This window comes from Triticum aestivum, chromosome 7B, assembly GCF_018294505.1.
Source record: "Triticum aestivum cultivar Chinese Spring chromosome 7B, IWGSC CS RefSeq v2.1, whole genome shotgun sequence".
Classification (NCBI taxonomy): Eukaryota; Viridiplantae; Streptophyta; class Magnoliopsida; order Poales; family Poaceae; genus Triticum; species Triticum aestivum.
Genome location: NC_057813.1, coordinates 668,733,964 through 668,760,580, shown reverse-complemented (window position 1 = coordinate 668,760,580; position 26,617 = coordinate 668,733,964).

Genomic DNA, 26,617 nt, shown 5'->3' with positions numbered 1-26,617 from the left:
AACAACAATCATACCATAGGCTAGCTTCTAGGGTTTAACCTCCTTGATCTCGTGGTAGATTTACTCTTGTACTACCCATATCATGAATATTAATCAAGCAGGACATAGGGTTTTACCTCCATCGAGAGGGCCCGAACCTGGGTAAACATCGTGTCCCTTGTCTCCTGTTACCATCTGCCTAGACGCACAGTTCGGGACCCCCTACCCGAGATCCGCCGGTTTTGACACCGACATTGGTGCTTTCATTGAGACTTCCGCTGTGTGTTCGGCAAAAGGTCGATGGCTCGCCTGCAGATCAACTACGACTGCGACATCTTCGTCACCAGCTCGGCTGGTCACCTTGGTTCGACCAAGGACTGCACCCTACCTCCTATCATCATGTTCGGATGAGGGCCTTCATCAACATCAACTCCGATCTCTATCAAGATCGTGGAGGAATCATCCAGGGAGCCCGGGGGCTCAACGTCAACATTGCCCTCAAGCGACCGTACTGTTTTCCTGGACAGCGGACTTGTGTCTACCTCCACTGCCTCCTCGGGTGTCGTTTTAACGATCGCTTCGGTGGAATTGTGCGGAATTAAGTCTACAACAACCCTGCAAAAATTTCGTCGAGTTCCGATGGAGGAATCTCCGGCAATCTCCGATATACCGGAGCCCTGTTGAATCTGGATGAGAATCCGGACGAGTTTAGGGCGTGGTATCCAGCATCTAGCTCGGATGTCCTTTGGAGGATCCAACCATTGATTTGCTGCGGAATTCCCATATCTACCACCTGCCAAAAATTCAGCTCGATCCGACCGTCCAAACTCCGGGAAACTTCCGATTAGTGCATCACTTTTTGGATCTGTTTTCTACGCGAGAATGAATCCGACCCGAATTCATCTTCTTTAGGAACGGGATCTCGGAAATCCTTTTTGAAGGAAGTTTTCGTATGGGGTGTTGTGTTTTATTCTCAAACACATCCCGGTAGTATTAAAAGTATTCTTGCAATACGAACTTCACCGTCGCGCCGGTGTCAAACCAGCCCGACAACTTCACTCCACGGCGGCCGACATGCGTTAGACACGTCGTCGCTTTGTTGAGCCGAGCTCAATTTCTTCGGATCATCATCTCGGCCAGCCGAACAATAGTTCGGCATCGCGAAGGATAAATCGTCACCAAAATCGCCGCCCCACGGATTACACGGAGCGGGCACACCTGCATCGCCACACGGTCACTTCATCAAGCCGGCATCGACAACGTCACGACCTGCATCGCTGGACCGGGGGCTTCATCATCTCTTCATCAACCTACTCTGGAGACTTCGGCGTCGCTGGCCGACCAGCTCCGTCACGTTAGCTGGACCGAGGGCTTTGCCTCGGCGAGCCAACCTTTGCCAGCATCGCCATGCCATTGCTTTATCGCCCATTAGGCGATAGGTGTGCGGATCGAGTCTCAATTTTGGGAATCACCTTTCTTCGGATTGCTACAACAAATAAGCCAGGTGCTATTAATCCTAGTATTTTTTGCTTGTTAGGGTTCATTTTTCCCAATGAATTATTACTCTAGTTTGTCCGTCATATGTACGCAGGTCTATCAAATGGTGGCCGCATTAACGATGGTCGCATGGTGGTTCGGTCAGTTTCCGTACATAGTCCGGCGAACGCCGCATCCGGAACTCAAACCGACCTGTGAATTCAGGCCTTGCCATGCCTTACCGCATCACGCCGCCGCCCGGCATCGACATTGACTTCGGCGCCAGGCCATATTTCTTTTATTACTCACTTTGCATAAATTATTTGTTATGCAATATTTTTTTAATTATTATTATTACTATTATCTCCGGTTTGCACTATTTTTTGTGCACAGGAAAATGATCCAGCCGGACTATATCCTTTGTTGTCACCTCAGCTGGACGGGGGGCTTCGTCAACACTTCATTACCCCATGCCGGGGACTTTGGCATCACCCTGCCGTCCTGTGTTGACCGTGCTATGTCACCACTTCAGAGTGCCTAGCTCTTTGCTCTGCCACCTCGGGACCGGCTCGGGGATGGAACCTTGTCCCGCACCAAGATCGGACCGCGTCATCAATACCGAACACATTAACCAGCTAAGTTGTCTTCATGCTCAAAGTTTTAAATTTTTAACTTGTGTTCGGCTCGGCCAAGCATTATACTTTTTTGGAAAAAAGTTGCTTGTAAAAATTTCCTTGTCCAAACTTTGTTTGTGACGCACAAAATCAAATACCCCGTTTACTTGGGGGCTTCCTTCATGAAGCTTTTTCCTCTTGCATATGGTTATACTTGTACGGCTTCGTTCCTTGTTCGTGTATTACGCCACAATATGCACCATATTGACTTAAGCGATTTGCAAGCTGGGTTGCCTGGCTCATGTGCTTACCCCTATGTTCCCAATTGTTCGGCTAGGGAGTAAAGGGAGCACCTCTGTGATTGTCACGATCGGGTCACCCGAGCCAGACCTCAGACTGGGTGAAGCCGAAAGCTAGCGCTCTTATTGTTTTCAATCATGGTCGGCACACAACGGAACTCATGAGTACAAAAAATCTATTGCACAAGTCTCATAATAACAATGAGCACCAAAGAAAGGTATCGGTGGGGGTACTACTTTCTTTGAAGATGCTTCTTACTCTTTGCAGTAATATAGCATAAGTTCCCTGAGAGCGCTTTATCTGTTACAGCCTTATGGCCTGATTGCCTGGTTATTGGAAACACCGTCGATATTCTCGACAGATGGAGTACATAACACTTCTCGGTCCTTGACCGAAGAGGGAGAAGCCGACGGTCGGTTAAGACGCGTTTAAAGTTCGGTTGAACATAGATATGATATAAGTACTTCGGTACATGCAATCATTCTTTTACCCAAGTCACTTGGGGGCTCTTAAATTTATATGAGCCGTTTTATGATAAGTGTTTTCCTTCTTAGTCGTTGCAGAGTTTTTATTATTATTTATCACTCCTTTTCTCGACACGAGTGTGCGGTCACTAGCCGGGGAGCCTAATTTCTCTCTCAAAACCGCTAGAGTATAGTTTAAACTGGCCTAATGAGAAGTACTCCGCCTTCGGGATGGGAGACTGAAGCCGTAGGCTGACCCGCTTGAAGTCTTGAGATAGGATGTGTCATGTCAAAGCACGGCAGAAGCACTTTTTTTCCAAAGTTCAATTTTCGGATTGGCACCGAACACTTGATCTTGTTCGGACGTCATGTTTTTACTGACGTTTTTTGGTTTTCCAAGCTTTTGGCACTTTTAAACTATTTGTGTGTTTTCAGCACAAGTCTCGCAGTGCAACGCCGGACACCTTTAGAGATTTGGCAAAAACATTCTCGGATATTGCTATATATGCATCAGTTTTGAATTGTGTCTTAGGTCAATAGTTGGGTTGCCCGGCTCCCGCGCTTGCCTCCTATGTTTCGCTTTGTTCGGCTAGGTGTGCAAAGGGAGAACCACTGCGATTGTGCTTCCAGCTCGCATGGTCAAGCACCTCAGTGGAGAAAGCCGAAAACTGACTATCACAATAGGTGTAAACTGGTCAGTGATCCGATGACTATATTAAATGACAGGCCATTCATAACATTGGCCGAAGTGTTTCCGGCTTGACCTCGACTGTCGCCGAACACTACCGGGGGCTATTAACTGGACTCCCAAACTAAATCCTCGATATTTTGCTCTTACATTGGAGCTGAGGTTTCATGATCATGCTTAGCATGACAACCCAAAGAAAGGAACCGATAGGGGGACTATTTTCTTTGGAAGCCATTTCTTCTGTTAAACAGTAATATAACATATCTCTCCATGTACCTTTGTTCATAAAACCGTATGGCCAGATTGCCTTGTTTGTTGTCAATCTTTGCCCTCATAAAGGCTTTATAAAGTAGGACAAACACTCCTCGGCTATTGGCCGAGGAGGTGGAAGATGATGGTCGGTCAATAAAGTTTTGTACAATACGGATCCGAGCATTAATGACGTAAAGTACTTGGATACATCGAGTCATTACACATAATTTGTGATTTTACTATGGATATTGATCCTTAATTCAGCCTCCCGTGACCGCATTAAGGCTCGGGGGCTACTGGGCTTCGGTCTTATTATTTAGAAATATTAAAGGGGCACATCAATCCCCTGATCTAGTGTTGCCACCCGACCAGTGTCTAAGGGGCTACTGCATTGCCTGTTCTATGCAGAAAATTTTAAGTGCAATACAGTTTCCGAGGAGATTTTGATCCTCAGGTTGGTCGGACGCACCCAACCTGAGTCTTGAGAACTGAGCATGCCGCTTTTTGTGACCCGAAGTATTTGGCCGAGCTAGGACTTGATCCTCAGACCGATTTTGCAAATCAACTTGAGTCTCAGCAGCTACGGGGATCAGCGGTCTTATGTCATCTTTCATGGGCATCTCGGGTTTTAGACCGATACCCACCTTGAGGGCTACTGGCTATGTATCTCGGCAGAGAATAAATTGCACCAGTCAAAAAATATTGACAATAATCGGCCCACATTCGGGGTGGTGCAGCACCTTGGAAGCAGTCTGGCATAAAGCTCGGACGCTAGTGGTTGGCTCCATAGAGGGCATTTCTGACATTATGCTCGTCTAAACTCCTTCAAATTTCTTTGAACAAAGGTGATTTACGACACCTCGGATACAGTCCGGCGTTGGAGCTCGGATACATAGTCCGGCAATAGAGCTGGGAAGCAGTCTGGCTTTGGTGCTCGGATGCAAAAGATACCTCGAATGCAGTCCGGCGTTAGAGCTCGGACGCAAGAGGACACTGCCTCCTGGGAATAATTTCAAACCCGAGGCATGGCATAAAAATAACAAGGCATTAATAAAGGCCGGAAACTTAAAGGGGCTCCTCGGATACCCGACGTATAAACTTGTTGAATGCATTTCGGCGATCCTCAAGATTGAAGATGAGAAGATTTGTTGAACCAGTTTTCAAGACCGACGACCGAAGATGAAGAATAGTTCAGAAGAATTGAGGAGCATCCCCAACTTGAAGACCGGTTCAGGGGGCTACTAACGGTGTCCTGGACTAGGGGGTACTCACCACGTCGTCTCAAGATCAGGTGGATTGGGCCGAGGATCCCCATGGCCGTATACTCATGGGCCAGTCCGGACAGTTGCCGCATACAAGGAAGATTCCACAAGACTTGGCGATCAAGACAAGGACTCCTCCCCCACCGGCGTATCCGGCTAGGACTCTTGTTATCCTAGGCCTCTGGTGCATTATATAAACCGAGGCCAGGCTAGTCGATAGAGACGAACAACAATCATACCATAGGCTAGCTTCTAGGGTTTAGCCTCCTTGATCTCGTGGTAGATCTACTCTTGTACTACCCATATCATCAATATCAATCAAGCAGGACGTAGGGTTTTACCTCCATCGAGAGGGCCCGAACCTGGGTAAACATTGTGTCCCTTGTCTCATGTTACCATCCGCCTAGACGCACAGTTCGGGACCCCCTATCCGAGATCCACCGGTTTTGACACCGACACACGTCGTGATTGTTCGGCGCTCGTGACACAGGCCCGAATCCGTCGAAGATCAAGTCTCTGCGGATGTCGGCGGTGTTGTTTAGGTTTCCAAACCTGACGTGATGGCCAGGGGCGTAGCTATCGATCTGCTCCAGATGGCCAAGCGAGTTGGCCCGCAGTGCGAAGCCGCCGAACACAAAGATCTGTCTGAGGAGAAAAGTCTCACCCAGGGCAGCGTGGTTGAAGGTTGGAGAAGCCATCTAGCCTTGTAGCAACGACACAGAGGAACTCTCAATGAAAGCACCAATGTCGGTGTCAAAACCGGCGGATCTCGGGTAGGGGGTCCCGAACTGTGCGTCTAAGACTAATGGTAATAGGAGGCTGGGGACACGATGTTTACCTTGGTTCAGGCCCTCTCGATGGAGGTAATACCCTACTTCCTGCTTGATTCATCTTGATGATATGAGTATTACAAGAGTTGATCTACCACGAGATCAGAGAGGCTAAACCCTAGAAGCTAGCCTATGGTATGATTGTTGTTGTGCCCTACGGACTAAACCCTCCGGTTTATATAGACACCGGAGGGGGCTAGGGTTAGACAGAGTCGGTTTACAGAGTAGGAGATCTACATCCGAATCGCCAAGCTTGCTTTCCACGCCAAGGAGTGTCCCATCCGGACACGGGACGAAGTCTTCTGTCTTGTATCTTCATAGTCCAACAGTCCGGCCAAAGTATATAGTCCGGCTGTCCGGATACCCCCTTATCCGGGACTCCCTCACCCACCGGCTCAGGTTCTGATGGATTTGATGGATAAGATGACAACTCTGTTAACCGCCGTGGTCAACCCAGCAGATCAAGCTCAACATGATGCGGAAGTGGCATAGTTAAAGCAGGATATAGTGCAAGCTAAGGAAGATTATGTGGCGGAGGATGTCAGGATGACCGCAGAGCGGGCGGCTCTAGATGGTCAAGCTCAGCGGATTCAGTCGGATCAAAACGCGTCAAATGAGGTCATGAGGTGAAGGTATCAGAAGAGTCAATCCCGTCAGCCTCAGGTTTATGATCCGAGAAATCTTTTTCGCACACCCGACGCAGGGCCAAGAACCCGCCGGAGGTAAACCGGGTTGCAATGCCCGGGGCTGGGACGCCGGTTCAGCCATGTGTGATGGAACCCCTCGTCTTAATACTACTCCACCTCACTTTGTACCAACACCACCGGATCATTATTCTAACCCGCTGGAGAACATGATTGCTGCGGCGACATGGTTGGCGGCTCTCCCGGTGGATGGCGACTCTCCAATGGCGGTTGAAACACGAAGGGCCATAGAGCTTCTTCAAACGGCTTTGGCGCAGCAAGAGGCGTACTCCTATAACCGAGACAGGATTCATTCGAACCCTCGCCCAAGCCAGAGCCCGAGTTATAGCAGGCACATGGATTCTGCAGCCATTTCAAGCAACGCCCGGTGCCGTGACCAGTCGTGCGGGCATGACCCGGCACGTGATGGAGCTCCTAACTGGGTTGATCAGGATAGGATACGCCAAGAGGCTGAGCGGGCTGCTCAGTAGGCGGCTGAGCAGGCAGCTTATCGGGCAGCTTACCAGTCTTTTCCGGTTTATCCGACGACCTCTATTAAGGCAGGCATGACCACTAGGACTAGAGGTGTCCCTTGTGTGGTGCCGACTTTGCGTAATGAGCGTTTGCCCAAGGATTTCAAGGGGCCTCGAAAGGTACCTAATTACACAGCCGACTTACAGCCTAGGGCATGGATTGAAAGCTATGAGATGGCCATGGAACTACTGGAAGTCAGTGATGCTGCAATGGCTAAGTACTTCAACATGATGTTGGATGGAACGGCCCGCAATTGCTTGAAGGGGCTGCCACCTAATTCCATCGGTTCATGGGCAGAGTTAAAGGCCCGGTTTATTCGGAACTTCAAAGATACATGCAAGCAGCCCATGTCAATTGTGGACTTGACTAATTGCAAGCAAGAGGAGGGTGAGTCTACTACCCATTGGGTGCGCCGGGTCAAGGCGATAATGCATTCGTCTAATAAGATGGATGCCGGCTCTACAGTCTTAATGTTGGAGAAAAATTGCTGTTTTGAGCCTCTGAAATAGAAGCTGGGACGGCTCAAGCGCGATTGTAATGACATGGGCTAGCTGATGGCGGCTCTATTCAAGTATGCAGATCTGATAGTACTAAGGATCCCAAGTCTGACAATGAGAAGGCAGGGAAGGGAAAGAAGAACAGCAATGCTAAGGGTCATCAGCATAAACCGGCCAATCAAGGAGGCAATAATAAACGTAAGGCTGATGATAGCTCGGAGTTTGTGGCTAACATCAATGCGCAGGGCAACAATCAACAACGTAAGGGGAGACCACCTCCTCGGTCCGGCGGGTCAGGTCCCACTATTGAGCAGTTGCTAAATGAGCCTTGTCCAAGGCATGGCACTCAGCAAAAACCAGCCACTCACCTGTGGAAGGACTATACGATCATGAAGGCTTTCAAGAACTCTAGCATGTTTGATAGCAATCATGGGTCGGGCGGCGGCTCAGGTGGCGGTGGTTTTCATGGCCCGGGTGGCGGTTCAAATTCCAACTTTCAAGGCCCTCAAGGTAATCAAGGTGGTTATAATCAACAATCTGGCCAGGGAGGTCAGCAGCAGCAATCTAGACATCAGAGTAATTCGAAGCAGCTGAATAGTGGGCAATATCATGTGTTTACCACCAGCTTGTGCAAACGAGACCAGAAACTTCATAAGAGGGCTGTGAACGTTGTTGAGCCGGCAGTTCCTCGTTATTTGAGATGTTCTGAGCTGCCTATTCTGTGGAGTAGGAAGGATCACCCTCCTCGGGTTGACAATCTGGGTCACTTGGCCTTGGTGGTGGCACCTCAGGTTGGTGGATATAAATTCACTAAGGTGCTCATGGATGGATGCAGTACCATCAACATCCTCTATTATGAGACTTTCCATCGTATGGGGTTGACTGATAAAAATCTTAAGACGTCCAACACTGTTTTCCATGGAGTGGTGCCTAGTAAGTCGGCATACGCAGTGGGTAAAATTGAGCTGGAAGTAACCTCCGGAGATGAGCATGATTCTAGGGCTGAGAAGTTAACTTTTGAGGTGGCCAAAATCAAGAGCCCGTATCACGCCTTGTTTGGACGGCCGAATTGTGCAAAGTTCATGGCACAGTCATGTTATGTTTATCTGCAGCTCAAGATGCCGGGTCATAAGGGAACCATCACAGTGCATGGGAGTCGGAAGATAGCCCTAAGATGTGAGGAAGGCGATGCTGCTTATGCTGAGTCTGTCTGTGCAACAGAGGAGTTGAAGTTTTACAAGGATAATGTTGACCCGACGGACATGACGTCGTTGAAGAAACCAACCATAGAGCATGAGCCAGTGATGACGTTTAAATCGGCCGACGACACCAAGCTTGTTGATTTTGTTCCGGGCGACTCATCTAAGCAGTTCAGTAGCAATGCTAACCTAGATCCCAAATAGGAAAGCATGCTCATCGAGGTCATCCATGAGAACCCGGACATCTTTGCATGGAAACCTTCTGACATGCCGGGTGTACCGAGAGGACTCGCTGAGCACACTCTCAATATTGATCCAGAATTTAAGCCGGTCAAGTAGTTTATTCGACAGTTCAATGAGGAGTGGTTGGCTAACCCGGTGCTAGTGCTTAAGAAGAATGTCACCTGGCGTATGTGTGTGGATTATACGTACTTAAACAAGGCTTGTCCGGCTGATTCTTTTGCTCTCCCTCGTATTGATCAAATCATTGATGCTACGGCAGGTTGTGAGCTTTGAGCTTTTTAGATGCTTATTCTGGTTATCATCAGATCAAGATGGCAGTTAAGGACCAGGAGAAGACGGATTTTATTACTCCCTTCGGAGCCTTCTGTTATGTGTCCATGCCTTTTGGGCTCAAGAGTGCCTAGGTGACTTATCACCGATGTGTGCAAAACTGTCTTCACAATCAGATTGGATGCAATGTTCATGCTTATGTGGATGACACTGTGGTGAAGTCAAGAGAGAAGGAGACCTTGATAGATGATTTGAAGGAAACCTTTGATAATCTTCGGGTCTATAAGATGATGCTTAACCCGGCCAAGTGCGTGTTTGGTGTGCCAGCTAGCTTGGGTTTTCTGGTTTCCAACATAGGCATTGAGGCTAACTCGGAGAAGATCAAGGCCATCACCGCCTTAGCTAAGCCAGCGTGTATCAATGATGTTCAACGCTTGGCGGGTCGTATTGCAGCTTTAAGCCGGTTCATAAGCTGGTTAGGTTAGAAAGCCATACCACTGTATCAGATGATGAAGAAGACAGACGACTTTGTCTGGAGTGATGCTACTAATGCTGCCTTTGAAGATTTGAAGAGACAGCTAGCTGAGCCGCCGGTCCTTGCTGCCCCAATTTATAAGGAGCCATTATTGCTATATGTGGCTGCTAACACACGTGCTGTCAGTGTGGCCATTGTGGTGGAGCGCAAGGAGGCTGGCAAGGAACATCCGGTTCAACGGACGGTTTACTACATCAGGGAGGTGCTTATTGAGTCCAAGCAAAGGTATCCTCATCGGCAGAAGCTTGTTTATGGGGTGTTCATGGCAAGCCGGAAGCTTAAGCAATATTTCTTGGGTCATCCCATCACTATGGTCAGTTATGCTCCTTTAGGAGATATCATTCAAAACAGAGAAGCCACAGGACGAGTCGCCAAGTGGGCCATTGAACTTGGACCTCATGGTTTAAAGTATGTGCGATGCACTGCCATCAAGTATCAAGCACTGGCGGACTTCATCAACGATTGGACAGAGCTGCAAATGCCTGAAGAGAAGCCGGACAACACATATTGGACTATTCACTTTGATGGGTCCAGGCAGTTGGAGGGCTCGGGGGCTGGAGTTGTTTTAGCTTCCCCTCGAGGTGACAAATTTTGTTATGTGCTAAGGTTGATGTTTCCCTGTACTAACAATGCAGCTGAGTACGAGGCCCTGCTCCATGGTCTTCGGATGGCTAAGGAGATGGGCTTAAGCCGGGTAAGGTGCTTTGGCAACTCAGATTTGGTGGCTCAACAAGTATCAGGCAAGTGGGATTCCAAGGATCCTCTCATGGCGACTTATCACCATGAAGTTGATGCCATCGCTGGACACTTCAAGGGTTACCAAGTGGAGCACATTGATCGCAGAAAGAATGAGGCGGCCGATGCTTTAAGCCGGCTGGGGTCTCAGCGTAAGCCAGTGCCACCTAACACTTTCTTGGATATTTTGTATAACCCTTCTGTCAAGTTGCCTACAGAGGAAGACTTGGTTGTACCTGACCCGGAAGCGCAATTGGTGGCAGCTCTTCACGTTATCCCAGATTGTACAGTGCCATATTTGGCTTACATGACCCGGGGCGAATTTCCTGAGGATGAAACCTTGGCCAGGCAGATAACCCGGCGGTCTAAGTCGCTGACAATTGCCAATGGCGAGTTACATCATCGCAGTGTCACTGGGGCGTTTCAGCATTGTGTCTCTCCTGAGGAAGGTCAAGAAATTCTTCGTGAGATTCATGAAGGAGATTGTGGCCATCATGCCAGTTCAGAGTCCCTTGTGGCCAAGGCTTTTCTTCATGGTTTTTATTGGCTGACAACTCACGCTGATGCGGAGGATCTGGTCAATAAATGCCACGGTTGTCAGAAATTCTCAAGATGAGCTCATGTGCCGGCTCAAGAGTTGAGGATGATTCCAGTTACTTGGTCGTTTGCAGTCTGGGGACTCGACATGGTTGGGCCTTTCAAAAGGTCCAAAGATAAAAAGACCCACCTGTTGGTGGCGGTTGACAAATTCAGAAAGTGGGTTGAGGCAGAGCGAATTAGTAAGTGTGATGCAGCCATGGTGGTTCAATTCATGAAAAAGGTGATCTTTCATTTTGGCTTTCCACACAGCATTATAACTGACAATGGTACTAATCTGTCCAAGGGTGCCATGGAGGAGTTCTGTCAACGTGAGCATATACGGCTTGATGTTTCATCAGTAGCTCACCCTCAATCCAATGGTCAAGCTGAAAGAGCCAATCAAGAAATCTTGAAAGGCATCAAGCCCCGGCTTATGGTCCCTCTGCAACGAACGCCGGGTTGTTGGGTGGAGGAGTTACTTTTTGTTGTATGGAGCATCAATACTACCCCCAACAGTTCTACGGGTTATACGCCTTCTTTCATGGTTTACGGAGCCGAGGCGGTTCTCCCTAGTGACATCCGTCATGACTCGCCCCGCGTGGCGGCTTACGTTGAGGCTGATAATGAACAAGCGCGTCAGGATGCACTTGATTTTTTAGATGAAAAGCGTGACTTAGCAGCAGCCCGCTCGGTGATTTACCAGTAGGACCTCTGTCGTTATCAAAGCTGTCGGGTTAAGTCCAGAACCTTTCAAGAAGGTGATTTGGTGCTCCGGCTAATCCAGGATCGAACTGATGCACACAAGTTATCCCCACCTTGGGAAGGTCCCTTTGTGGTCAGCAAGAACTTGAACAACAGGTCATACTACCTTATCGATGTTCGAGAGCACAAAGACTCACATAAGTCGGAGGAAGAGACCCGCCGGCCATGGAATATCACTCATCTTCGGCCTTACTACACTTGAGCCACCGACTCTCATGATGTACATATTTTGACGATGTATATATTATGATAAGTAATAAAGCAGGACCTCTGTCCTTTTCATCCTCAATGATCATTTGTCTTCATCATCATAATTTCAAACAACCAATTGGGGGCTCATCGTATTTGAATCTAGCTTAACCTTCTTGGTCCGGCTCAAGATCGTATTCAAATCTAGCTGTTAAACCTCATGATCATAAGGGGGCTTCCTGTTCAAACATAGGCCATATTCGAACCAAAGAGAACATAGCTATCGGTACCCTCTTGATCGGCACAATGCCAAACTCACTAGGGGGCTTCTTGATCGTATTCGAATCATAGCTTAACCCCTTTTGGGTCCGACTTTGATCGTATTCGAATCAGAGTCATGAAAAAAACTCTCGAGGTCATTTGGGGGCTTCCTATTCAAACATAGGTCGTATTTGAACCAAGAGAACAAAGCTGTCGGTACCCTCTTGATCGGAACAACGCCAAAGCCACTGGGGGTTACATGATCGTATTTGAATCCTAGCTTAACCCCTTTGGTCCGGTTTTTTCTATTTGGCTTAAGGTTTTTTGAAAACAATCTTTGGTTTTTCTTTGAGCCTTTTTTGTTCAGATCTAAGTATAAGTGCGGTTTAAATTTAACCCGGCTTGGTTTTGGACGATAAGTCGCCACCATATGACAACCATCATACATTTGGAAGTGTTGGCTTCTAAGGATTGGGTTATCACCCTTACTGTTTAGGTCACATAAACCGGTAGTACAAATTCAAAATCACAGGTATGTTGTCATGGTTTTGTTTCAAAGCTATAATTCATAACAGGCTTATCTGTGACGCTTTCTTCCATATTAGTGGTTGTATGCAAGATAGTATGACTCGCCCTGCGGTAAGCTGCCAAGGGTTTTTTGTGATCTATTTCTGTGTGCAGGATAGTTCAAAAAATTTCTTATGCATAAGGACAACAGATGATAAATATAAAAAGGGGCGAATATAAGACGGCGGCTTAACAATGTTGAGCACCAAAACATGCACGATGGCACGGCGAAGCAAAGTCATTTCTACCCTATTACATGACTCCTCGAGTCCAAATAATTAAATTGTTTTTTCAATAGGCTACAAATATGAGCCGCCCGATGGATCAACTCTCTTGTTTACCTGAAGCTTTCGGATCAACCATCTCCGCTCCTTCGTCCTGTTCCCTGTCCTGGAAGGTTGATGATGACCAGTCAATGCCATTCAAAGCTTCAAATTCAGCTTCATCATCAATTAATCTGGCCGGGTCAATATCAGGGGCGAAGGTATGCTTACGGTTTGGTGGGATCAGGCTGGTCACTTTATAATGTGGCATTGGTATCCTCCGATTCTCCTCGTCATAACCCGGCTGGTACCTGGTGAGATCTGCCTCATCAGCAATCAGTGTGGCCACAGGGCGTATTTCCTTCACACAATCGGCAAAGTCCTCCTATTCAAAATACGTGCCATCCTCCTTAAGGCTTGGATAGCCAATGGCGATGTCGGCTGGGTCTAATTCTGGTAGCCAAGATTTGGCCTGGCTTAAGGCAACCACGGCTCTGGCTCTTGCAGACGATCGCCTTAATTCTTTGAATCGCTGGGGTAGCACAGAAAGCTTCTTTAGCACATCCACCAGGAGTGTGGGAACTTCATTTGACAGGGCAACTGTGGCTAAGGCACGCTGAGATCTGGTGTAAAGTTGTTCCACGAGCGTGTAAACCACCTTTAGCTTTATCAGCATGTCTTGGTTAAGATTTGTGCTCCTAGGGCCTGCATAGCAACATCAGGTGAGTTAATGACAATTCATATGATCACTAGAAAGTTTCAAATATTTGACACTTGCAGGGCGACTTACCAAAGATTGCTGAGACCATCTGAGATACATGGCATTTTAAGCCGGATAATTCGGCGGTCACCTCTTCAAGAGCTGCTTCTGCTTTCTCAGCAAGATTGGTCAAGGCGATCTTTTCTTCAGCCCAGGCCTTTTTCTCCACTTCAAAGTCTTTTTTAGTTTCTCTTATTCAGACACACTGAATTCAAATTTGGAGTTGGCTCTTTGGGTTTCAGTCTCTTGTGCTTCCATGCGGTTCTTCAATTCAGACAATTCTGATTGAAGTTGAGTACTGGTGGCCTATACAAATACCGGGTCAAAATCATGAATATTATCATACAATATTAAGTCCCAAGTCTTTTGCAAGCAACAACACTTGGCACTTGGGGGCTAATGTCTACCGAAAGATTCTATCTATTTGGCGGTTCATGCGAGTAAGTCCCAAGCACTTTGCAAGCAAGAGTACTTGGCACTTGGGGGCTAATGCATATTGCTGTTAAACCTACACAAGTACTATATTTTATACAAGCATGTGAAGGACCGACTTAGTCATGTTGATTAAACCGGCCCTTGGGGACTACGGATTATGCCGGATTTTTACAGGTTGGACCAAAAGATATTACTAATTCTTATATGTTTGTTCTAAGTCTATAGCGTATTCATCATAAGCAATAGACTTGGGGGCTGGCATAGTAAGGATAATTCAGTGAAGGGAAGAGATTATACCTCAATAATCTGGTGCATTTGCTTCACCATATCAACTTCAATGTCACGGTTGCTGTGCACTTGGCAAAGATAGCCAAAAAAACTTCCCCAATGCTCATGTGAGAATAATCAGCAATGTCAAATCTGACCTTACGGCGTTCCAGGTGCTCCTCCTTAGCAGAGCACTTGGCCAGCACGGTAGGTCTCCCCAGCTCAGTGTAGCTAGTCTTGGTAATTTCAACATCAGCGTCTTGCACTACAAAAAAATACACTTCCGTGATGATATGTGTTTGTCACAATAGTTCGCGTTTTTTGTCATGCATGTACATCCATGACGATTTTATGATAGAATCAAGATAGTCATACCTGTGCTGTTGTAGAAGTGTTCCATGACATTACCAAAATTATCATCACGGAAGCACTACAAGAAATATGTCAACTAGTGACCTTCTATCAGTGACCCTGGAAGAATTGTTCGTAGATCTATGACCATTTCAGACCAATTGGTCAAAAGCTGTTCAGGGTGCTCCAAACCCTAAACTACAATGATCATTTTTGTCAGAAAGGTCGTAATTTCCTTACATGAAATGGTCATAAAGTAGATAGCACTGGTCCGCTGCCTTATTTCTAGCTGATCATGACCAATATAGATGGTCATAACCTTGTAAATTGTGGTGGGTTGCTATGACTAGGTGCCACCTCATTAGTTTTGCCTATGTGTCATGTACATATGGCTGTTTTTGCCCTAGGTTGTGAAGCAACCTATATTTCTGTCATTCCCAAAATTCCCAAAAAAAAATTCATAAATTCTTTGGGTCATATCTTCATCAAATGTGTAAAAAACCTTCTTTTCCTAGTTCAAAAATAATTAAAAAATATTCATTTTCCTATTCTGTTCAGAAAAACACTTTGTGAAGGAAGTACCACTTTGGCATGTCCAAACGGTATCCATTTTCTGTAGTGCTATCCTATGCCCAAATAACCATCCTCCACCAAATGCCAGCTCAATCCATTCATTATTTTGAGCCCAGCTTCAACATTCGTATTTATGTCCAGCGTGGTACTTTGCAAAGCAAGTACCACCTAGGCTCCTCCTTTTGAGCTGAAAATTTGTGAAGAAGGTCTTCTTAGTAACTGATCATCCTCAGCCAAAACTCACGCCCATTAGCCATGTGCATTTCTCGTACCGCTAATCAAACACTTGGCTGCTTATTCATGTTTGAGCATCGATCGGTCTCCTCGTGAGAATCTTATGTTGTGATTTTCTTCCTAGCACTTACCTGGGGAGTGCCCAATCCACTAGACATGCCTAGGACACCCAGAACACATGGCAACGCCACGGTCACGCGGTGACCATGCGGCGAGCATGTGAGTTTACGCGCTCTACAGTTGGGGCCCTCGGCCATCGTCCAAACCTCGATATATCGCCACCAAACCATGTATTTATGATTAAATAGGTACTTATGTAACTAGAAATTATTTTTGGAAAAAATAAATAGCAAAAGGCAACTGCATTTCAAATTTGACCCGCTTCCTGCTGAATCGGCAGGAATTTGTCTTTTTCACCAGAGGTGGATCAAAACTTTTGACACCCAACAATTTTGTCAATTGTGCATTAAATATGGCCTAGTATTTTAGAAAATTGATTTGGTCCAATTTTGCACCAAATATATGGTAGGTCCTTCACAAAAAGAACTCATTTCAGGCACTCGGAAAATGGAAAATGAATTTTCCGTGCAAAGAAAATGAAAACTCCCTTAGGCAACATTGTTTATAATTCCAAGATGCACCCTTGTGAACAATATGAGATCATTTGAACAAAGTATGCCATGAATGTGGCCATAAGATTGATCATTTGGCTTGAAAGCCATGAATCTTCACGCATGATAGCTCATTTTTAAGAACACTTTTTAAAATAATTTCTGTATTACAAGTTTATTATTTTTCCTGGAAACTTGGTCACATATAATGATGCAATGCGAAGGTTTTCCAATTTTTTGATTTTTTCTGCCGGTTTCAAAATGCAGTCAAAACAGTGGGCTTGACCATTCCTAGCTAGTGGTTGAATCTTGGAAACTTTTGGTGTTTCTATGATTAAATAGATACTTATGTACCTAGAAATGATTTTTGGAAAAACATAAAGAGCAAACTATGAGGTAGCTACAGTTCAAATTTGACCCGCTTCCACCTGAATCGTCGGGAATTTGTCTTTTTCACGAGAGGTGGATCAAACCTTTTTACACCCAACCATTTTGTCAATTGTGCATGAAATATGGCCTAGTATTTTAGAAAATTGATTTGGTCCAATTTTGCAACAATTATTTGGTAGGTCCTTCACAAAAAAACCTCATTTCGGGCACTCAAAAAATGGAAAATGAATTTCTCGTCCAAAGAAAATGAAAACTCCCTTAGGCAACATTGTTTGGAATTCCAAGATGCACCATTGTGCACAATATGAGATCACTTGAACAAACTATGCCATGAATGTGGCCATAAGATTGATCATTTGGCTTGAAAGCCATGAATCTTCACACTTGATAACTCGTTTCTGAGAACACTTTTTAAAATAATTGCCGTATTACAAGTTTATAATTTTTGCTGGTAACTTGGCCACATATAATGAAACAATGCGAAGGTTTTCCAATTTTTTGATTTTTTTTGAATTTTTTATGACCGTTTGAAAATGCGGTCAAAATGGCGGGAATAACCATTCCTATCTAGTGGTTGAATTTTGAATTTTTTTTGGTGTTTCTCTAATTAAATGGATACTTGTGTACCTATAAATGATTTTTGAAAAAAAATAAAGAGCAAACTATGAGGCCGATGCAGTTCAAATTTGACCCGCTTCCTGCTGAATCGGTAGGAATTTGTCGTTTTCACCAGAGGTGGATAAAAACTTTTTACACCCAACCATTTTGTCAATTGTGCATTAAACATGTACTAGTATTTTATAAAATTGATTTGGTCCATTTTTGCAACAATTATTTGGTAGTTCCTTCACAAAAAAAACGTCATTTTGGGTACTCGGAAAATGGAAAATGAATTTTCCGTGCCAAGAAAATGAAAACTCCCTTAGGCAATATTGTTTGTCATTCCAAGATGCACCCTTGTGCACAATATGAGATCATTGGAAAAAACTATGCCATGAATGTGGCCATAATATAGAGCATTTGGGTTGAAAGCCGTGCATCTTCACACTTGATAGCTCGTTTCTGAGAACATTTTTTTTAAATAATCACCGTATTACAAGTTGATAATTTTTGCTGGTAACTTGGTCACATATAATGACACAATGCGAAGGTTTTCCAATTTTTTAATTTTTTTTTGAATTTTTTATGCCCATCTCAAAATGCGGTCAAAATGGCGGGCATGACCGTTCCTAGCTAGTGGTTGAATCTTGCAATTTTTTTGGTGTTTCTCTAATTAAATAGATACTTATGTACCTAAAAATGATTTTTGGAAAAAATAAAGAGCAAACTATAAGGCAGTTGCAGTTCAAACTTGACTCGCTTCCAACTGGATTGGCGGAAATTTGTCTTTTTCACCAGAGGTGGATCGAAACTTTTTACACCCAACCATTTGGTAAATTGTGCATTAAACATGGCCTAATATTTTAGAAAAATTAGTTGGTCCAATTTTGCAACAAATATATGGTAGGTCCTTCACAAAAAAACTCATTTTGGGCACTCAAAAAAATGGAAAATGAATTTTTAGTTAACTACGACCAATTTTGTAGTTTACTATGACCAATTTAGATGGTCATGACATCGTATGCGTGTACTGCATTTTGATTGGTTCGTGGGCGTTTCACGCGGATAGTGGATGGAACACTGTCGGATTCCTTGCGGATCCAACGGTAGTCCTCGCCCCAAGCCCATCTAAGCTGAAACCCTAGTCCTCATGGACATTTTCCATCCACCCCCTGCCTCGTTTCTTTCTCCCCTCGCTCTCCGTCCCTCGCACGCCTCCCCGCTCCCTCCCATGGCGAACCTCGTCGCCTCCCCTCTCCTCCTTCCCTCCTGCGTGCGTTGGCCACCTCCCTTCGGTGGAGCTCGACCCCTACCGCCGCCACCTCCATCGCCATCTCCCTCTCTCTCCTTCTCCCCGATCTCTGAGCCAGCCACCACCCATGGCGCCATTTCTCCCCGATCCAGATCCGCCCCTGCTTTGATCCCAGCTCACTCCCACATCACGCCCCTGCTTCCCACAGCCATCCAAATCCTCCCCTGCTGCCATGGCCGATGCAGGAGTCTCGCAGTGGGCAACACTGCTCGACGTGGCATCCCTCTTCCCCATGCCCGATGGCGCGACCTTCTCCTACGGGACAACAGGGTTCTGAGCCGACGGGAGCACCATACCCCCGCGGTGTGCCACCACCTCGTCTCCGGTCCAGATGTCCACATCACCATCGGCCCCTGCCCCTCCCTCACAGATCAAGCTGTCACCGCCCCACTGCCACCTCTCCCACCCATGCGGCCGCAACCGTCCCTCCCGCCGACGTGCGCTGCATCTCTCCTCTCGACGCGGGCCGCCAACCATCCTTTCCCGGTTGTAGAGGGAGTTGAGAGGTGGAGGACGGGATGAACCACACCGACGCGTTCCTCTGCTCGTCTGCACGGAGCCGCCGACATGTCCCTCTGCTCGTCTGCACGGCGCCACCGACGCCTCCAGCCAGCTTCACCATGAGCCAGCAGACCCCACCGATAGGCAAGTCATTTACCCACCTCAGATTTGTCCTCTGTCTTCTTTCATTGTAGAATGATAACTAGGAGTAGTTGATAAATGTATGTATGCTCTGATCCAACCAGAAAGTTCATTGTGATGTGATCTTTCTTGAATGTATGTATGTATGTATTGTGATCTGGTTATAGCCCAATTACAAAGCAAATCTAGTAACTAGTACTTGATTGTAATATATTTGATCTGGCTGTTGGAAAGCTATTTGTTTCCCCTTAGTAGAGTTTTTGCTTTGTACTAGATTAAATGTTATTGTTTTTAGTAGAGCTGGTGCTCACTAGTTGGCTTCAAGTTTAAAGTCTAAATAGTGTAGTTGGAGCTGGAGTTTAATGAATGCAGCTAGCTCCATGGCGGTTACTGATACGTCTCCAACGTATCTATAATTTTTGATTGCTCCATGCTACTTTATCTACTGTTTTGGACTATATTGGGCTTTATTTTCCACTTTTATATTATTTTTGGGACTAACCTATTAATCGGAGGCCCAACCCAGAATTGCTGTTTTTTGCCTATTTCAGTGTTTCGAAGAAACGGAATATCAAACGGAGTCCAAATGGAATGAAACCTTTGGGAACGTGATCTTCTCACCGAACGTGATCTAGGAGACTTGGACCCTACCCCAAGAAGTTTCCGAGGAGGTCACGAGGGTGGAGGGCGCCCCCCTGGCCGCGCCCCCTACCTCGTGGGCCCCTCAGAGCTCCACCGACGTACTCCTTCCTCCTATATATACCTATGTACCCCCAATAGACCAGAGGGAGCAAAAAAAAAACTAATTCCACCGCCACAACTTCCTGTATCCACGAGATCCCATCTTGGGGCCTATTCCGGAGCTCCGCCGGAGAGGGCATCCACCACGGAGGGCTTCTACATCATCACCATGGCCCCTCCGATGAAGTGTGAGTAGTTTACTTCAGACCTTCGGGTCCATAGTTAGTAGCTAGATGGCTTCTTCTCTCTTTTTGGATCTCAATACAATGTTCTCCCCCTCTCTCATGGAGATCTATTCGATGTAATCTTCTTTTTGCGGTGTGTTTGTTGAGACCGATGAATTGTGGGTTTATGATCTAGCTTATCTATGAATAATATTTGAATATTCTCTGAATTCTTTTATGTATGATTGAGTTATCTTTGCAAGTCTCTTCGAATTATCCGTTTGGTTTGGCCGACTAGATTGGTAGTTCTTGCAATGAGAGAAGTGCATGGCTTTGGGTTCAATCTTGCGGTGTCCTTACTCAGTTACAGAAAGAGTTGCAAGGCATATATTTTATTGTTTCCATCGTGGATAACAAGATGGGGTATTTATCATATTGCATGAATTTATTCCTCTACATCATGTCATCTTGCTTAAGGCGTTACTCTGTTTTTAACTTAATACTCTAGATGCATGCTGGATAGCGGTCGGTGAGTGGAGTAATAGTAGTAGATGCAGAATCGTTTCGATCTACTTGTCACGGACATGATGCCTATATACATGATCATCCCTAGATAACCTCATAACTATGCTCAATTCTATCAATTGCTCAACAGTAATTTGTTCACCCACCGTAGAATACTTATGCTCTTGAGAGAAGCCACTAGTGAAACCTATGGCCCCCGGGTCTATTCTCATCATATCAATCTCCATCACTTTATTTACTTGTTTTGCTTTTACTTTTTACTTTGCATCTTTATACCAAACATACCAAAAATATTATCCCTATCAGATCTCACTCTCGTAAGTGACCATGAAGGGATTGACAACCCCTAAGCGTTGGTTGCGAGTTGCTATCGTTTTGTGCAGGTACAAGGGACTTGCGCGTGACCTCCTACTGGATTGATACCTTGGTTCTCAAAAACTGAGGGAAATACTTACGCTACTGTGCTGCATCACCCCCTCCTCTTCGGGGAAAACCAACGCAAGCTCAAGACATAGCAAGAAGGATTACTGGCGCTGTTGCCGGGGAGGCTTACGCAAAAGTCAACATACCAAGTACCCATCACAATCCCTATCTCTCGCATTACATTATTTTCCATTTGCCTCTCGTTTTCCTCTCCCCCACTTCACCCTTGCCGTTTTATTCGCCCTCTCTTTCCCAATCTCCTCCTCTCTTTCCCGTTTGCCTTCTTCCCGTATGTATCTTTGTTTGTGTTTCCTTGTGCCTTCTATATGCTTGCATCTTCGCTTGCTGAAAATCTATTGATATGGATCCACTTAAAGTGTTCTACTTGGATCATCTTCGATCCTTATATGCTCGTGCTGAAACCCCAACTAGCCTAGTTGATGGGAAATCTTTAGATGAGCATTTTTATTTTGTGCGTTATCGTTTGTCTAAAAAGGGGAGACTCTTATGGTATCATCTAAATAGGTTTCTATGCTATGCTTTGAATCTTTGTGAAATGTGTGATATTACTTGTTGCTCTAAGAACCCTAAAAAACACCTTCCCTACCTATGTGAGTTCAATAATAATGAAATCTTATCTTCTTATGCAATGGGTGTTTATAGTTACTATGATATCGAACAAATTGAAGAATTTGTCATTTTTAAGGGTGCTCATGAAGTTGCTTTTTTGATTGAAAAGTATGATTTTACTCTCAACAAATCTGAAAAATCCATTATACTTAAATATTGCAATGAAAACCTTGCTCATAATGTCTATGTCCAAGAGTTTATTCAAAGAATGACCGTTGCTTTGGAAGAAAATAATGATATGCATGAATCTATAGATAATGATGATTCCGATGATTTGATTGAAATATCCCTTGATGAACATGATGCTTGCTATTCTTGTGGCCATGATGCCAATATTTAGGAAGATGAATTTGCTATAGTTCCTTATGTTAAACATGAGGCCGTTGCTATTGCACCCATACTTGGTAGTTCCTTTGATGAAAAGCATGATTGCAATGATTTTACTATAAATCCTCTTGATGTCAATTATGCTAATAATATGGAAAACCCTAAGCTTGGGGATGCTAGTTTTGCTATGACTACTACTTGTTGCAATGATCATGATTGGGGTGATTCTTCTTTTGATCTCGAAAATTTATTTAACCCCCATGATGAATATGAGATTGATAATAGTGTTTGCAATATTATTGAAAGTGGGTTTGGAAGAGTGTCAACTTTAGATCCCACATATTTGGAGAATGTTCAATCTTATGGTATTTTTGATAAAAGTGGGTTTGGAGAGGTCATGACTTTAGTTAATGTTAATCCCACTATCTTGGAAGAGTGTTGTCGGGTGGTAGGTGCGACATATGCCAACGGATGGCTTATCATTGTGGGAGCCAGTAAGACATCACCGGTGCCTGGAAGCGGGATGAGGCGAAGACATGCACGCCGGCGGATCTTACCCAGCTTCGGGGCTCTCCGTGGAGATAACACCCCTACTGCTGCTCTGCGGGGTCTCCGCATGATCACTAGATCAACAAGTGGCTACAAGAGGCTCCTTGAGATGTTTGGCGAGAGGAAGAAGAAGGGCAAGGCTAGCTCTCTTCTCCCGTCAATGTTGTGTCTAAACTATCAGAGTCCAACCCTTTGCTTGGGTGTCCCGGGGGGTTTATATAGGCCTACCCCCCGGGGGTACAATGGTAATCCAGCTGGGCGCGGGCCCAGGCCGTCAGTGTCTACAACCACCGTCTTCTCCACCGGCTTCTGGGGCCCGCCAACTGGTGGGTCTCGCCAGCTGTCGGCCCGTTGGTCAACAGGCCAGCCCCACCGCATGAGGGGTATTGTCAGGGGCTGGTTACGGTGGCCTCGCCTCTGATGACGAGGGCTTTGTTGAGGTAAGCATGGCTATAGTGATGCCGCCTTGCGGGCTCCCCACTGTAGCCATACCGCGTCTTATCCGCTTGATGGTGCGCGCGCCCCGAGGGGAGCAAGCCGGCTACTGGAAGCCGTTCCAGCCTTGGGCCGGCGGGGGGAGGCCAAGCCGCCTTTGGATGTCTCTGTGACCAAAGGGGCCCGCCGCCTGCGGGCCGTACTGGTGTCCCGTCGTGGATGGCGTCATGATTCTAATGGCAACAGTGCCACGCCGGACGGGGGATGGCTTCCCCGTACGGCGTACTGTGGCCATGTATCTTCCGGGATTCGGGGGTGGCAGGGTTTGCTGTAGCCACGCCCCGTCCCGTCACCGTTATGGGTGATGGTTTTTAGAATGCGGCGTTTGGCCGCCTGCTTCTTGGAGTCGGACCTTCGCGGGCCGCCTTCTAGGAGTCGGTCCTTCATGGGTCGTCTTCTTGGAGTCGGTCCTTCATGGGCCAGTTTCTTGGAGTCGGCCCGATCGTGGCGCCCTCCAAAGGTTGTTTTATGGCCGGGCCGGCTTCCACCAGCCGGCTTAGGTGATAGCCGGCCGGAGGAAGGCGGCCCCATGTCTTAGGTGCTTCGAGGTCCGATCGGCCCGTTGTTTTTTATGAGGGCCAAAGGGAGCTGGTTAGGCTACCCGTGGTCATTTACTCTGACAAGTGTCAACTTTGCATGCATGTGGATCGTGTTGAGAATATGTTATGTGATAGCTATTTTGTTGAATTTGCTTATGATCCTACATGTAATTATTATGAGAGAGGAAAATATGGTTGTAGAAATTTTCATGCTACTAAATTAACTCTCGTCATGTTGAGATTGCTATCGTCTCTTTCTCATTCCTTGCATATGCTAGTTTTTGTTTGCCTTGCGAATTTGTTTTCTTATAATATGCCTATGCATAGGAAGTATGTTAGACTTAGATGTGTTTGTCACGTGTTTCATGATGCTCTCTTTGCGCTTCAATTCTTGTCTTTCTTGTGAGCATCATTAAAATTATCAATGCCTAGCTAAGGGCGTTAAACGATAGCGCTTGTTGGGAGGCAACCCAATTTTATTTCGTGTTTTTTGTTGTTGATTCTTTTTAGGAATAAATAATCCATCTACCTTCTGTTTGGATGTGGTTTTATGTTTTAATTAGTGTTTGTGCCAAGTAGGACCTATAGGATAACCTACGATGATAGTTGATTTGATTCTGCTGAAAAACAGAAACTTTAGCGCTCACGAGATTAGCTGCCATTTTTTACTGGAGAGTACTTTTGCGTTGATTATTTTTGCTGCTGATCAATAAACAAGTTGTCCAGGACTTCATATTTTGGTATAATTTTTAGAGTTCCAGAAGTTTGCGTTAGTTACAGATTACTACAGACTGTTCTGTTTTTGACAGATTCTGTTTTTTGTGTGTTGTTTGCTTATTTTGATGAATCTATGGATAGTAAATTAGTTTATAAACCATAGAGAAGTTGGAATACAGTAGGTTTAAAACCAATATAAATAAATAATGAGTTCATTATAGTACCTTGAAGTAGTATTTTGTTTTCTTTCTCTAACGGAGCTCACGAGATTTCTATTGAGTTTTGTGTTGTGAAGTTTTCAAGTTTTGGGTGAATTATTTTGATGGATAGTGGAACAAGGAGTGGCAAGAGCCTAAGCTTGGGGATGCCCATGGCACCCCCAATATAATGCAAGGACACCAAAAAGTCAAAGCTTGGGGATGCCCCGGAAGGCATCCCCTCTTTCGTCCACTTCCATCGGTAATTTACTTGGAGCTATATTTTTATTCACCACATGATATGTGCTTTGCTTGGAGCGTCTTGTATTATTTGTGTCTTTGCTTGTTAGTCTACCACAATCATCCTTGCCGTACACACCTTTTGAGAGAGCCATTCATGAATTGAAATTTGTTAGAATACTCTATGTGCTTCACTTATATCTTTTGAGCTTGATAATTTTTTGCTCTAGTGCTTCACTTAGATCTTTTATAGCATGGTGGTGGATTTGTTTTAAAGAAACTTGACCTGTCATGCTTCACTTAGATTATTTTGAGAGTCATTAATAGCATGGTAATTTGTTTAATGTTAAAATACTTAGTGTTCGAGATATGTGAAACTTTCTTTTGAGTGAATTGAATACTAAGATAAATCTAATGCTTAATAATTGTTTTAAGATATGGAGGTAATAATATCAAAGTCGTGCTAGTTAAGTAGTTGTGAATTTGAGAAATACTTGTGTTGAAGTTTGTGAGTCCCGTAGCATGCACGTATGGGTAAATTTGTGTAACAAATTTGAAGCATGAAAGTGTACCTGGCTTGTGCATCCTTATGAGTGGCGGTCGGGGACGAGCGATGGTCTTCTCCTACCAATCTATCCCCCTAGGAGCATTGTACGTAGTACTTGATTTTTGATGGCTTATAGATTTTTGCAATAAGTATATGAGTTCTTTTGACTAATGTTGAGTCCATGGATCATATTTCCATGCAACTTCCATCATCATTATCATGACATACTTTACTTTTGTCATATTGCCATTGCATGATCATGTAGTTGACATCGTATTTGTGGCAAATCCACCATGCATTATTTTTCATACATGTCACTCTTGATTCATTGCACCATCCCGGTACACCTCCGGAGGCATTCATATAGAGTCATATCTTTGTTCTAAATATCGAGTTGTAATATCGAGTTGTAAGAAAAATAAAAGTGTGATGATCATCATTATTAGAGAATTGCCCTAGTGAGGAAAAGGATGATGGAGACTATGATTCCCCCACAAGTCGGGATGAGGCCAAAGAAGCCCAAATATAAAAAATATAAAAAAAGAAAAAAAAAGAGAGGCCAAAGAAGCCCACCAAAAAAGATGAGAGAAAAAGAGAGAAGGGGCAATGTTACTATCCTTTTACCACACTTGTGCTTCAAAGTAGCACCTTGTTCTTCATGTAGTGAGTCTCATAAATTATCTTGTTTATACTAGTGGGAATTTTCATTATAGAACTTGGCTTGTATATTCCAATGATGGGCTTGCTCAAAGTGCCCTAGGTCTTCGTGAGCAAGCAAGTTGGATGCACACCCACTTAGTTTTCTTTTGTTGAGCATTCATAGCTCTAGTGCATTCGTTGCATGGCAATCCCTACTACTCATGTTGACATCAATTGATGGGCGTCTCCATAGCCCGTTGATTATCCTCGTCAATATGGGACTTTCTCCTTTTTTGTCTTCTCACACAATCCCCATCATCATATTCTATTCCACCCATAGTGCTATATCCATGGCTCGCGCTCATGTATTGCGTGAAGGTTGAAAGAGTTTGAGATTATTTGAGTATGAAACAATTGCTTGGCTGTCATCGGGGGTATAGAAGTTGGGAACATCTTTGTGTGACGAAAATGAAGCATAGCCTAACCATATGATTTTGTAGGGATGAACTTTCTTTGGCCATGTTATT